At 38.5% G+C, this 12,704-nt stretch overlaps 1 protein-coding gene and 1 pseudogene across 15 annotated transcripts in view; both read left to right on the top strand.

The window, feature by feature from the left end:
* The window catches only part of GRM7 (glutamate metabotropic receptor 7), an 840,756-nt gene that overhangs the window by 475,472 nt on the left and 352,580 nt on the right, over positions 1-12,704 (top strand). The gene's annotated exons all lie outside the window — the stretch shown is intronic.
* On the top strand, positions 7,942-8,921 carry LOC131763679 (myb/SANT-like DNA-binding domain-containing protein 4; annotated as a pseudogene).

Here is a 12,704-nt window from a genome sequence, read left to right as displayed (position 1 = left end):
ACCACCCTCTTGCTGCCATGTGAAGTCTGAATCTGAGAGTGCAGAGTAAAAGGCAGAAATGGAAAACAGAGAGTAATTGATCCTTTATGGTATCTTGTGCCTTGCAGCCCCCAAGCCTGGAAGTAATTGAATACCGACATCTAAATTTACGTGAAGTTAAAATTTTCTGATTGCTAAAGTCAGACAGAGGTGGATTCTCTACCTCTCGAAAGAAAGAAGAGCTAAGTATTGTATCAGTCAGTGGAGCTAAGGGGTCCTCTTGCCACCCAAATAGATCTACCGCTAAGAAGTGTGTCTCACTTCCTGTACTTCTCTTAATAGATAACGTCATGTTAGAATCCATTCTATTTGAGAATCCTCTTTGTGACAAGGAGAGTTAATATTTTAGAGGCATTTAAAAGCTGATTGTATAAAATAAAATTATATTAGGTAATGTTAGCTAAATATTAATATGATAAAATATAATACACTGTAATAATAATGAGCACCCATTCCACTGTGTGGGTTCCCCCGGACACCAGCAAGCAGCTCTCAGACATCAGCGGGGTGTCCTATATGTCAATTCAATTTTGATACTATATACGAGGATGTAGCATCAGATGCCACAGGTTAAGAAGTCAGTCCCACAAGACTCCTCCCACCCCAACTGCAGATGCCAAATGCAAGTCCAGGTCGTCACCTGAGCTTCTCTGACTGATTGGAAGCTCTAGCCCCCCCCACCCCCCACCCCTTAGGTTTGATTAATTTGCTACAGCAGCTCACAGAAGTCAGAGAAAGATTTTACTTGTTACATTACTAGTTTATTGTAAAAGGATAGAACTCAGGAACAACGAGATGGAAGAGATGTATAGGGCAAGGTATGGGGGAGGGGCACAGAGCTTCTTTGCCCCCAGGGCGTCACTCTGCTGCTCTCCCCAGATCCACGTGTGTTTGCCACCGCAGGACTCCAGACCCCATCCTTTGGGGTTTTTATGGAGGTTTCATTAGTTAGGCATGATTGATTAAATCACTGGCCATTGGCAATCAATTCAACGCCCAGCCCCTCCCCGCTCACAGGAGGTCACGGGGGTGGGACTGAAAATTCCAAGCGTCCAATCACAGAGTCGGTGCCCCTGGCAACCGGCCCGCCTCTTCAGGTGCTTTTCAGAAGTCACCTCATTAACATAACAAGACAACTGTACTGCTCTCCTCACTTAGGAAATTCTAAGAGTTTTCCCAGTTCTGTGGCAGAACGGGGACTAAGACCCAAATGTTTATTTCTTATTATAAATCATAATATCACATCTTGCGATATAACACAATGTAATATATTAAATAATATAAACTAAACTTGTATTATTCTGGGATTTTTTTTAGATATTTTTACTTCTCTTTTTCATGTGAAATTGACCAAATGTTTTTATAAATCTGTAAAAAAATAAAAATATGTTAATTTTCGGGAGGAAATATATACCCTTGGTGGAGATTTAAAATTTAAAGCGAATCTTTTGGGGAACATATTTTACACATGTTCCTTCTAAACCTAGGAATATGAGGTAGAGACCTAGAGTCAGCCTAGTTCGGCATCTCTTGGTTGGCCCCTTCTTGCTCTCTGCATCCTTAGCTGTACTGGGTGCAGTGTTTCCAAAGAGGCTGAAGTAGATTTTTCCCCATCCACTTCCTCAGTGCAACCTGACACGCTGTTGCCTTCCCTGCTGTCATCTACCTGCGTCTCCAACTCTCCAAACCTTCTTCTCGCCCTATTTCTTTCCCACTGACAGAAAACAGTGCAAAGTTAGCATGTCCCAAACTTTTGTTCCACTCTAGCTCTAAATGAGATTTCAAAACTAATGAAAGAAACTTGAGCAATAAGCAAGGAAGGCTGGCATGGCTTGAAATGTGAGAGTTCATATTTACTTATAAAAATTGAATGTGGGTCGCCCTTTAAGAGAAGTATGGTATTGTTCAGAGGCCTCTTAGATGTGTCCCACGTGAATGCAGGCAGTGGTTTGAATGACCTACTTTGGACACAACCTTAAGAAGTCTTTACATTCTGCTGCGGAAAATCTGTGCTCTTGAGTCCAGGAGGTCAGTTTGAAATAAGAGGTAAAGAGAAAAATTGTACCATGCACATTATATTCTGTTCAGAACATGTTATATTCTATTCAGAAGATATTTTATATCACGTGGGCATCAACTAGAGTTGAAATATTGATGGATGAATGCCCTGATGTAGAATGAATTCGTGCACCATCAGTGGAATCTGTGTACATTTGTTCTCTCTTGACGTCTCTATTCCTTTTTCTCTGGCTTAGGATCCATCACACATTGATAGTGTAAACACCTGCTTGGTAAATCCATGAATTATTAACTGTCTGAGTCTGAGATGTTACACCAAGATGAACACAAAGAAGGTGGCAAGGACCGCTGGCCCCTTCTAGCCTACCCAGGTGGTGACGTTCAATTTTCAAAGTCTACTCAATGTTGGCCATGCTAACTGACTTGGAGATAGCAGAGATGAGTATGACTAGTGAAGTGTGTCCTCTGCACTCTTCTAGCTCATGAAGATTCAGTCCTGGGGGCCAGAATTTTACTGCACCCCATTGGAACTGCTCAGCCAGATCCATTTCTGCTCCTCTGTTTTGTTCTTCTTTCCAGTGTATAACCCTGGGGAATCTGGTCTTTTTCCACTGTAACATTGAACATTTCTATGAAAAAAATGTGTTAAGGTGAAGAATTTGAAAGGAAGGCTGTGTGTTTTGAGATCATAAGATAAAGTGTTCAAAAATGGCACATTATAATAGAGGAGGTATAAAGTGATGGAAAAACTCAAATTTGGAAGCAGAATTCATTTTTCTCTCTTAGCTCTGGCCAGTGGAGAACCCAAAGCTGATTTTACTTTCCTCACATATGTTTTTGTGTTCCATCAGTCTACTTCCCTGGTTTCATTCTATTCTTTAGTATATTTCTTTTTGATGCTCAACTTTATTACTCTTAAAGTATTATATATTTTTAATTTTATATATGTTTTATCACTTCATTTTCAGTATTTGAGGCTCCGATCGATTAGATCTGGATAGGAATCCAGGCTTTCCTACTCAAAAGCTATGCAGATTTGGACAGATTCCTAATTCATTCGTTCTTTCACCTATTCATTAATTTATTCTGCCAAAATTTATTGAGTGATAACTAAGTCCTACATAGTGTGCAAACAATGAGGTTTCATTGGTGAACAAAACTAGCTAAGGTCTCTATTCTTGGAGACTGTGGTCCATTGGGGAGGCAAGCATTAATTGATGAAACAAAGGGGCATAAATATAAACTGAGGTAACTTCTCTAGATAAGAGAAAAACAAGTTATAAATCAGTTGGTTCTATGAGAAGATATTTCCAACAAGCCTGACCACATTGAATTACTTGGATTACTTGATCTCATTGGGCCTCAATGTCTCATCCATAAATGGAAATAGTAATAGTGACTTCAATATATGTTTGTTGTGTGGATTCATGTGATATTGTAGAGAAAGTGCTTAGCACAGTGCCTAGAAGAACAGGATCTCATTAATCTAAATATCAACTACTACTGTGATTTTTATTATATTCTATTCATATTGCTTTAAAACAATAATAATGAAATAACAGAATCATTTTAGAGTTGGAGGAACATTTGATATCATCCAACTAAGAATAAGTGAACCTTGGAATTCAGGCAGTCAAATGCCACAGTGTTTGTGTATGTGCATTTATGTATAGGATAATGATCCATAGGTTATATCAAAACTTTTTTTAATCTACAACTCAAACTAAGAATCACCATCAAACCATCTCTAGACAGATAAGAGAAACAAGAGCTATTCTTCAGTAGTGTTTTATGAAATTCTCCAAAATTATCCTTCATCTCTCTCTCTCTTTTTAAAGTTTTTCCCCCACCCCCCTGGTTACTTAGGTCTTCTTTTATCGTTGAAAGTTGGATCTTTATTGATATTTCTACATTGTTCTTACTGTTATGACACATGTTAATTTCAATGTGTTGGTATTCACCAAGCACTCTTTTGAACTTTCATTACTTCTGGTCTGCCATGGATTTCTATGTGTACAGGTCTATTGGTTGCAAAGTATGATGAGTTTGTATCTTCCTTTCTAATCTGTATGACTCTTGTTTCATTTTCTTCTTTTGTTGTGTTAGAGAAGCTCTTGATTGTGATGCAGAGGAGAGCAGTGATGGTGTGTATGTTTGCCTTATTCCTGAACTTTCCTTATCCCTCCTCCAACCTTCAGAATTTATTACAAGCAACAAAACCCATTTCTGGCTTCTTAAGAAGAATGTAAACTCCGTGGGGCAAAGATTTTCATCTATCTTGTTCCCTGATGTTTGAGTTCACTGCGAACAATAACTGGTGCATGGAAGACACGCAGTGAAAGTTTCTGGACTAAAAAGGGGAAACAAAAAGCAAGAGTAGAAGTCAATACCAAAAAACGTTAGTCTGAGAGTGACCATTTGTCTATAGTTATTTAGTTTAGAAGTGGGCAACTTAAAATGACATTAGGTAAAGGCTGGGAAGACTGCCCTCTCAATTATATTAAGGAATCAGACCTTGAAGATGGTAGGATTTCCTAAGTCTAAATAACCGAAGTACAATGCACAATCTCAGTTCACTGTAGGAATTTGAAGAGGTCATTTACTATTCATTTCACACACTGGATGCCCTGCCTTTACTACCCACAGACCATGTCTCAAGGAAAGGGACTCGACTGGGATTTTAACCATGCCAAGTTAGTGATGTTTTTGCACTGATTTTTCTTGTGCTACTCATGAGTGGTCTTGAACATCGGAACAATCCAGATGCACTGTCAAGGACACCCACGCCCCAAATTTCAGGGTGAAACTGTGGGTAATCAAAGCCCTGATACTAAAGGAAGTATCGTATCCTCTTTTTCTTCATGGCTTTCCATGTTAAATGGTTTCAGATGTTTCATTTAGATATATTAAAAAGACGGATGCTTAACACTAATGGCGTAACTCCTGACATCTAAAAAGTGCTCAAACTGGTGAATGGGTGGCTATGTTTCTTCTTCCATCTGGCTCTTCGGTTGGTTTGCAGAACTGTGGTAGCTGAGGGGACACAGTGAAAATAGGAATGTGTAGGGTGATGGTTTGTGGAGGAGTGGAAACTATAAACTTTATGATCCAAACAGATAAAAAAGAAAATGAGGTTTCAGGTCATTTCCATGCTATTAAGAAGCAATACTTTGTGTACATAACTATACAAAAAAATGGCACAGATTCAGTTACTGCTTATACACATACTTTTCTATTGAATTATTGCATAGTAATATTTACCTGTCAAATAAGATGCTCTGAAGACCAACAAACTTTGGTCTTTAGTAGCTAATTTTGAGATACACCATCAAGAAGCAGTTCAGTGTGAAATGTCCTAGTTTCCCCCAGAGACTACTTAAACTAATCTTTTGACTTTCTCCTCTACATTGGAAGGCAAAGATATTCAAATAGAAACACATCTGCATTTAAGTCATCCAAATATTAACCCAATGAAAATATACATCAGTATACCTATACCACAGTGGGAATAGATGAAGTCTACCTCAAATTTTATTTTAACTAACCTACATATTTACCTTTCTAAGTGGAACTATAATTTCCCTAGCCTCTCCTTAGCTTTGTGAAGTTTATTTTTTATATCTAGATATATTAATAATTCTCTCTAGGAATAAACTAACCACCTAGACTTTACTGTAAGTATAAAAATGAACTTTTTATGACATTACAGGCCAAAAAATAATAATACATTTATATCCATTTGAGGACTATCATAAAATAAATATGTGAATCTGAAAAATACATGAGCTCTTAGAATATTTTATTTGTCTATACCAGTGCTGTCCAATAGAAATGTAATACAAACATATATGTAAGTTTGTATTTTATAGCATTAATAAAGTAAAAAAGAAATAGGTGAAATCAACTTTAATGTATTTTATATATTTAACCCATGTATATCAAACTAGGATCATCTTAACATCTAATCAATATAAAATTATGAATGAGATATTTTACATTCTTTTTTTTAATACTAAGTTTTCAAAATCTTGGATGTATTTTTCCATTTAGAGCACACCTAAGCTACTCTAGCTGCGTTTTTATGCTCAATAGCCACAGTTGTTAGATGGCTACCAAGTTGGACAGTGCGGGTATCTGCATAGTAATGGAACAGCTAAACTCTAAGTGCCCTTTGGAGCATCAGGGAGCATTTAGGAGGGTTTCATCTTTGCCCAGTCAAAACTTTTCACTGCCCTTCCCTTCTCTCTTTTTTTCAGTAAGTGTCAGAAACTTAAAGAATTTACTAAAGAATTCAAATATCTTACAAATATATTTTAACAATACATGTGACTAATAATTACTTTAAAAGACAACATTTAACCTTCCTTTGTAAATTTCCTTTAAATGGAAAATGTTTTATCTGTAAAACCTCCAAATAACATTCAGTGCTTATATTTCCCTTCAGAGGTAAAGAAAGAAATTAAAGCCTCTCTTTAAAAAATGCAAACAGGGCTTCCCTGGTGGCGCAGTGGTTGAGAGTCCGCCTGCCGATGCAGGGGAAGCGGGTTCATGCCCCGGTCCGGGAGGATCCCACGTGCCGCGGAGCGGCTGGGCCCGTGAGCCGTGGCCGCTGAGCCTGCGCGTCCGGAGCCTGTGCTCCGCAACGGGAGAGGCCACAACAGTGAGAGGCCCGCGTACCGCAAAAAAAAAAAAAAAAAAAAAAATGCAAACAATACCTTAAAAATCCTTTCTTATCAAAGTAAGGAAAAATGCATTTCCAGGAAGTTAAATTATGTTCCATTTGACCATACAGATTGTGACTTTATTTTAATATAATTTATGGGGTTTTTTGAAAGGAATATATTAGACATATGGATTACAAGAGTACTTATTTATGGTCAAGGTACATTGCCGAACCTAAATTCATATGTAATAATGTTCAGCTATTATCATTAAAGTCTTCTGAATCTTATTTCTATATATCTTTTTATATACAGAAGTGTCAAAAGAACAGATTTAACTTGCATGAATTAAGTTGTATGTACTTGGCAATGGAAAATAGAAAAATAATTTAAATAGTAAGTTTAATATATTTTTATGAATATTCTTCCATATGCACACAAATGTACTGCAAGACCCGAACAAAAGGGACTTCCCTGGTGGCACAGTGGTTAACAATCTGCCTGCGAATGCAGGGGACACAGGTTCGATCCCTGGTCCGGGAAGATCCCACATGCCGCGGAGCAACTAAGCCCGTGCGCCACAACTACTGAGCCTGCGCTCTAGATCCCGCATGACACAACTGCTGAGCCCACGTGCTACAACTACGGAAGCCCACACGCCTAGAGCCCGTGCTCTGCAACAAGAGAAGCCACCGCAATGAGAAGCCTGCGCATCACAACGAAGAGTGGCCCCCGCTCGCCGCAACTAGAGAAAGCCCGTGCGGAGCAACAAAGACCCAACAAGACTAAAAATTAATTAATTTTTAAAAAGATGCTGCAGATGCCCTGATGCAGCCTCCATATGAGGCGAGCGTGGGGAGGTTCTGCCAGCGTCGTAGGCACAGTGTTATGTGTTCAGGATACTGCCTTTGGAGCAGGTGGGCTACCATCTTTCAGATCCTCATAGGGGTGGACCAAATGGTAAAGGAAGGAGAGAGCCAAGTTTGACTGCGGTAATTCCTTGAAATACGCCGCAACCGCAACGTAGGTACTAAAGAGAAGTATATTTGGGCTGGGTTAATAATGTGAGTCATCCATCCTGCCTGTGCTACTGGATGAATGGAAAACTCTGATTTAAACAAAGTACTAACAAGGAGTTGTCCTTGATTTTGCTACTTCGTAGCATTCCTCAGAATTCTTTTTACATCTTCTCTTACTGTAAAAACTGCATTTAAGTTAGAAGATGAAGCAATTGAAAAGGAAAAGGAAAAGCAATTTCAGTGTACAAGAAACTCAGGCCCTTTTGAAAGGAATTACAAAAAGGAAAGAAGTCATTTTTTTCCAAGCAGCTCCATACAACAATTAATGTGATGAAGCGAGTGGCTTGGGAGGAGACGGCACGGTGTGTGAATGCTGTAGAAGGAGAACAGAGAACAGGCACAGGAGTGAAAAGGAGGTACCTCGACTGGCGAGCCCTTCTGACGAGAAAGAGGATGAAGGCGAACATTTAGCTGGTTGGTTCGGGGTTTCCCCTTCCCACATCCGATGTCGATGACTCTCTCGCTGAAGAGATAGATGAAAAGATCGGATTCCGAAATGGTACAAATTTTGATTGACAAAATGTGGCAGATCTCAGGGAGGCAGGTGGATCGTTAACTGAGGTCAAAGTGGAAGAGGAAGAAGAAATGTTGTCATCAGTCATACCAGATGCCAGGAGGGAAAGTGAACTTCCTGATTTCCCCCACACTGATGAATTTTTTCCTCTGAATCCAACACCATCTAGGTCCGCATACATGTGCTTGTAAACGTACAGAAAGAGAAACTAGAATTGGAAAAACGACGGCCCGATATTGAGGCTGAAAGACTGCAGGTAGAGAAGGAACGCCTACAGATGGAGAAAGAGATGCTGCGACAGTTAGACCTGGAGCATGAACGGCTTCAGCTGGAGAAGGGGCGGCTGCAGATTGAAAGAGAGAAGTGGAGGTTACAGATAGTCACCTCAGAGAAACCATCTTTGGGAAATGAACTTGGTCAAGGAGAATTGTCCGTGTATCGACCACAGGATATAGAAACAGAGAAGTTAAAACGTGAGAAAGAATGCTTGCAACTGGAAAAAGATAGGCTGCAGTTTTAAAAATTTGAATCTGAGAAGCTGCAGATTGAAAAGGAGCGCTTACAAGTAGAGAGAGACTACGAAAGCAGAAGCGAGGACACTTGCAGTGATTTATCTAGGTCTCCATTTATCAATTGTTTGTAAACCATAGGCTTAGAAAATATAAAAACGGTTGCAGGATTAGCTGTATTGGTTTTTTTTTTCCTGTTGAATATTAGTGTTTTCAATAGGAAGAAGATAGTTATTTGTGGGTAATTATATGCTTAAGTAGGATATTATATAAAAACTATGTGCCCTTGCGTAAACAGTATAGCAAAAACCATTGTGCTATACTCTTTAAATTAGTAAAATTTCATACAGTCTTGTCTAATCTGTGCACTCAGAGTTTACAATTATGTCTGTAAAATTCTAGCTCAGTAGTTCTCAACTGGGGGTGACTTTGGCTCCCAAAATACACTTGGCAGTGTCTGGAGACATTTTTGATCGTCAAAACTGGGCAGTGGGGCACGTTGCTACTGGCATGTAGTGGGGAGAGGCCAGGGATGCCTACATCCTGCAATGATGCACAGGACAGCCGCCCACAAAAAAGAATGATCCAACCCCACATGTCAACATAGCTGAGGTTGAGAATCCCTGTCCTAGCCTGACTGAGCACCTCTTCGGCTTTGTTTCAGTTTCAGAATATTAAAACCTCAAATATTTATGTGGGAGTTACTTCAATGGCCTGAAACTTTAACTATGAAACATGACTGCGTAGTATCTTGAATATAGAAAGTAAGGAAGATTATAGGTATTTTATTCATGTTTCCATCTGTAAATAACGTGAGAGTCAGAAAACAATGTAGGGAACCTCAGAGATTGTCTAAAGTGGGTCACTTTGAAAAGCAGTTCATTCGTCTAGCTATCGATGCTTTAGAAACCACACACACTTTTTAAGCTTTTGTTAGTTACCCTGTCTTCTTTGACTCCATTGTCTTCGTTTAGACAAAAATGTTCATTTCAACCACGTACTGGAATCTTAATGTAAGTGGTTGAAGCTAGTAAAAATGTTACCAATTTAAAAATGGTACGAGTACTCAATGAGCTTGAACTCAGTAAGTGGGCATTTGATTTTTAAAACAGATAATAGCTATTTGGAACTGGGAGTGGGGGTGGGGGGAGAATGTCCTGCTATCCAGTAGTAATGATGATGGTGATGAAATAATGATAGTAGCTGTGTGTTTTGAATTAGGGAATCACTTACTGCACACTCCCTGACCTGATCTGTAGGAAACTGAGAGTAGTATCTATTATTCTTCCTGAACCTGAGGCTTAGAAGTCATACAGTGTGTAAACGGCTAATTTCATATATCATGATGTATTTTGTCTTTGCCCCTCCCTGTGCAACAAAGTATGTATCTTTAGTCCCTTTGGTATTTATTCTGAGACCAAGGGCTTGCTCAATTTGGTGATTTGCCTTCAGTCCCCTGAAGGTACTTCCACAATCCAGGCGATTCTAATGCACACTAAAGTTGAGAATCACTGCACGAGATCGCTTTGTATTTTCCCATTTCCAGGGCTGATATGTAGCCTCAGTATATCTCTTCTATTGACAGGTACTACCTTGAGTCTGCATTTGGTCCTCGTTAATTTAAGAATGTCTTGAAACCATATGTGACATTTGAGTATGGGTATATAAGGAAAAAATATACTTCTTCTTAGTTGCCTTGACTTTGAAATACTGTTATTTTTCTATAACTGAACTAAATGCTTCTACCATAGAAATAAAATTTGCCTATACTAACTAAAAAAAGAAAAAGACGTGAACAAAAATATTCATAGCATTCTTGTTGCCAAAAGCCACACATTGGAAGCAACTTAATTATCTATCAATGACAGAAAGGATAAAGGAACAAAAAAAAAGGAAAGGATAAAGAAACTGTGATATATGCATATCCTGGAAACAATACAACAATGAAAATAAATGAGCCATAATGGAATGCATCTATAGGAATAACTGTTCCGATTGTAACAAACTGTTGACCAAAAGATGCAAAGTACAAAGTGCATGCAATACAATTTCATTTATATTAAGTTTGAAATATACTTATTTCTACCTTGTACGTGGTGTGTACTATATGCCAAAACTATAAATGAAAACGTGGCACGTGATGGTAAAGGGTCAGCTCCTGGGGGCTAGCAGTGTTCTCTTCCTTGACCTGCTTGTTGGTTACATGGATGCTTGCTTTGTAAGCATTCATTCTACCATACAACTAGGTTTCATGCAGTTTTCTTCGTGTGTATTATGGAATTAAAATGGCTTTTTGTGTATGCATATTTGTTCCACTAAATTTCATCTCATTCATTTCAGACTGCCGTGTGTCTCCCATCACACGGTTAGATTTCTACATTTCAAGCTGCGTAAGAATTTGGTAAATGTATCAACTAAGTCTTCATTCAATAAGCTGTTGATTAGAACCACGAAAAGATCGGGACCAGGGAGAGGTCCTTGTAGCACATCATTTAGTACCTCTCATTAGATGTAGTAGTACTGGTCATGCTCATATCAGTCGTGAGAGTTATAACAATAATCAGAGGGTCAATTTTCCTCAGCTTAGACACTGCATGTATTTTACACATATCATTTCATACCATGTTACAAAGCGTTATTGTTTTAAAGCCTTTCTAAGTCATTATTGCTATCCTCATCATAGAGATGAACCCAGGCTTAGAAAATTTGAATAGCATTCCCAAGGTCACACACGGCTACAAGGGAATAGAAGCTGAATGTGAACCCAGCTGTGCCTGGTGCCCCAAACTGTGTCCTTTCTCTCCACCGCCTTGCCTTCTTGCTCTGTTTTGAACCATTATTCAACTACAATCTTTAGTTCAGTCAGGTATAAATCCACCTACTCACATCTCTCCACATGGTAGATTTACATGGCTTTTCTTTTTTTCTTAATTTATTTTATTGAAGTATAGTTGAATTACAGTGTTGTGTTAGCAAAGTGAATCAGTTATACATATATATATATATATATATATATATATATATATATATATACATTCTTTTTCTTATTCTTTTCCATGATGGTTTGTCACAGGATGTTGAATATAGTTCCCTGTGCTCTACAGTAGGACCTTGTTGTTTATCCATCCTATATGTAATGGTTTGCATCTACACAGCATTTCTTTTGTCTGTTCACAGGATCTGTAAAAGATGGTTATGAAATGAACATGCCCAGTGAGGACACGTAAACTGTTCTACATGTTTTGTCTGCATATCTAGCCTGGTCACTGAAAGGCTAACTCTGTGTCACCTTGTTTTTGTCAAGACACCTTAAATGCTTTTATTGTGTTCACCTGCCATTTGTTATATAAGTGTAGAAATTTTCCAGAGGATGGCATCAAAGTTTTCAACAATTCATTTTCCTTTATCATCACCTTCTTAAAACAGGGGAAAAATATATATATATTTTTTCCATCTGAGATCTTATGGCACCACTCGAATTCTTACCGTGTCATCAATTCTGGGAGTCTTCCCGTCAATCCTACCAGCATGTGTGCTCATAGTATCATTGGTCTGGACTTAAATTTGAACTCGTGAAAAATGACAGGATGCCCTCTTAGTCTCTCCTCAGCTGGTTGGAGATTTAGTTCCCATTGTATATATATTCTTTCTTTTTCCACTTTAAGTATAATTTTCTTTGGATGAAAATATAGAGTCACAATAGACCTTGATTAGCCTCATTTACTTTTCTGTCATCTGTTTGACTTACATCATATTCACCAAATAGGGTCCACGTTTGTTCTCCAAATAAATTTAAAATAACTTTTCTTGCTTGTCTTTTTTCTCTTCCAAGTCAGCTATAGAGTTTAACGCCAGATAGCATCTCCTCTTCTCATTTTTCCAC

This window comes from Kogia breviceps, chromosome 10 (genome assembly GCF_026419965.1).
Source record: "Kogia breviceps isolate mKogBre1 chromosome 10, mKogBre1 haplotype 1, whole genome shotgun sequence".
NCBI lineage: Eukaryota > Metazoa > Chordata > Mammalia > Artiodactyla > Physeteridae > Kogia > Kogia breviceps.
This window is presented reverse-complemented; position numbering and strand designations above follow the sequence as displayed.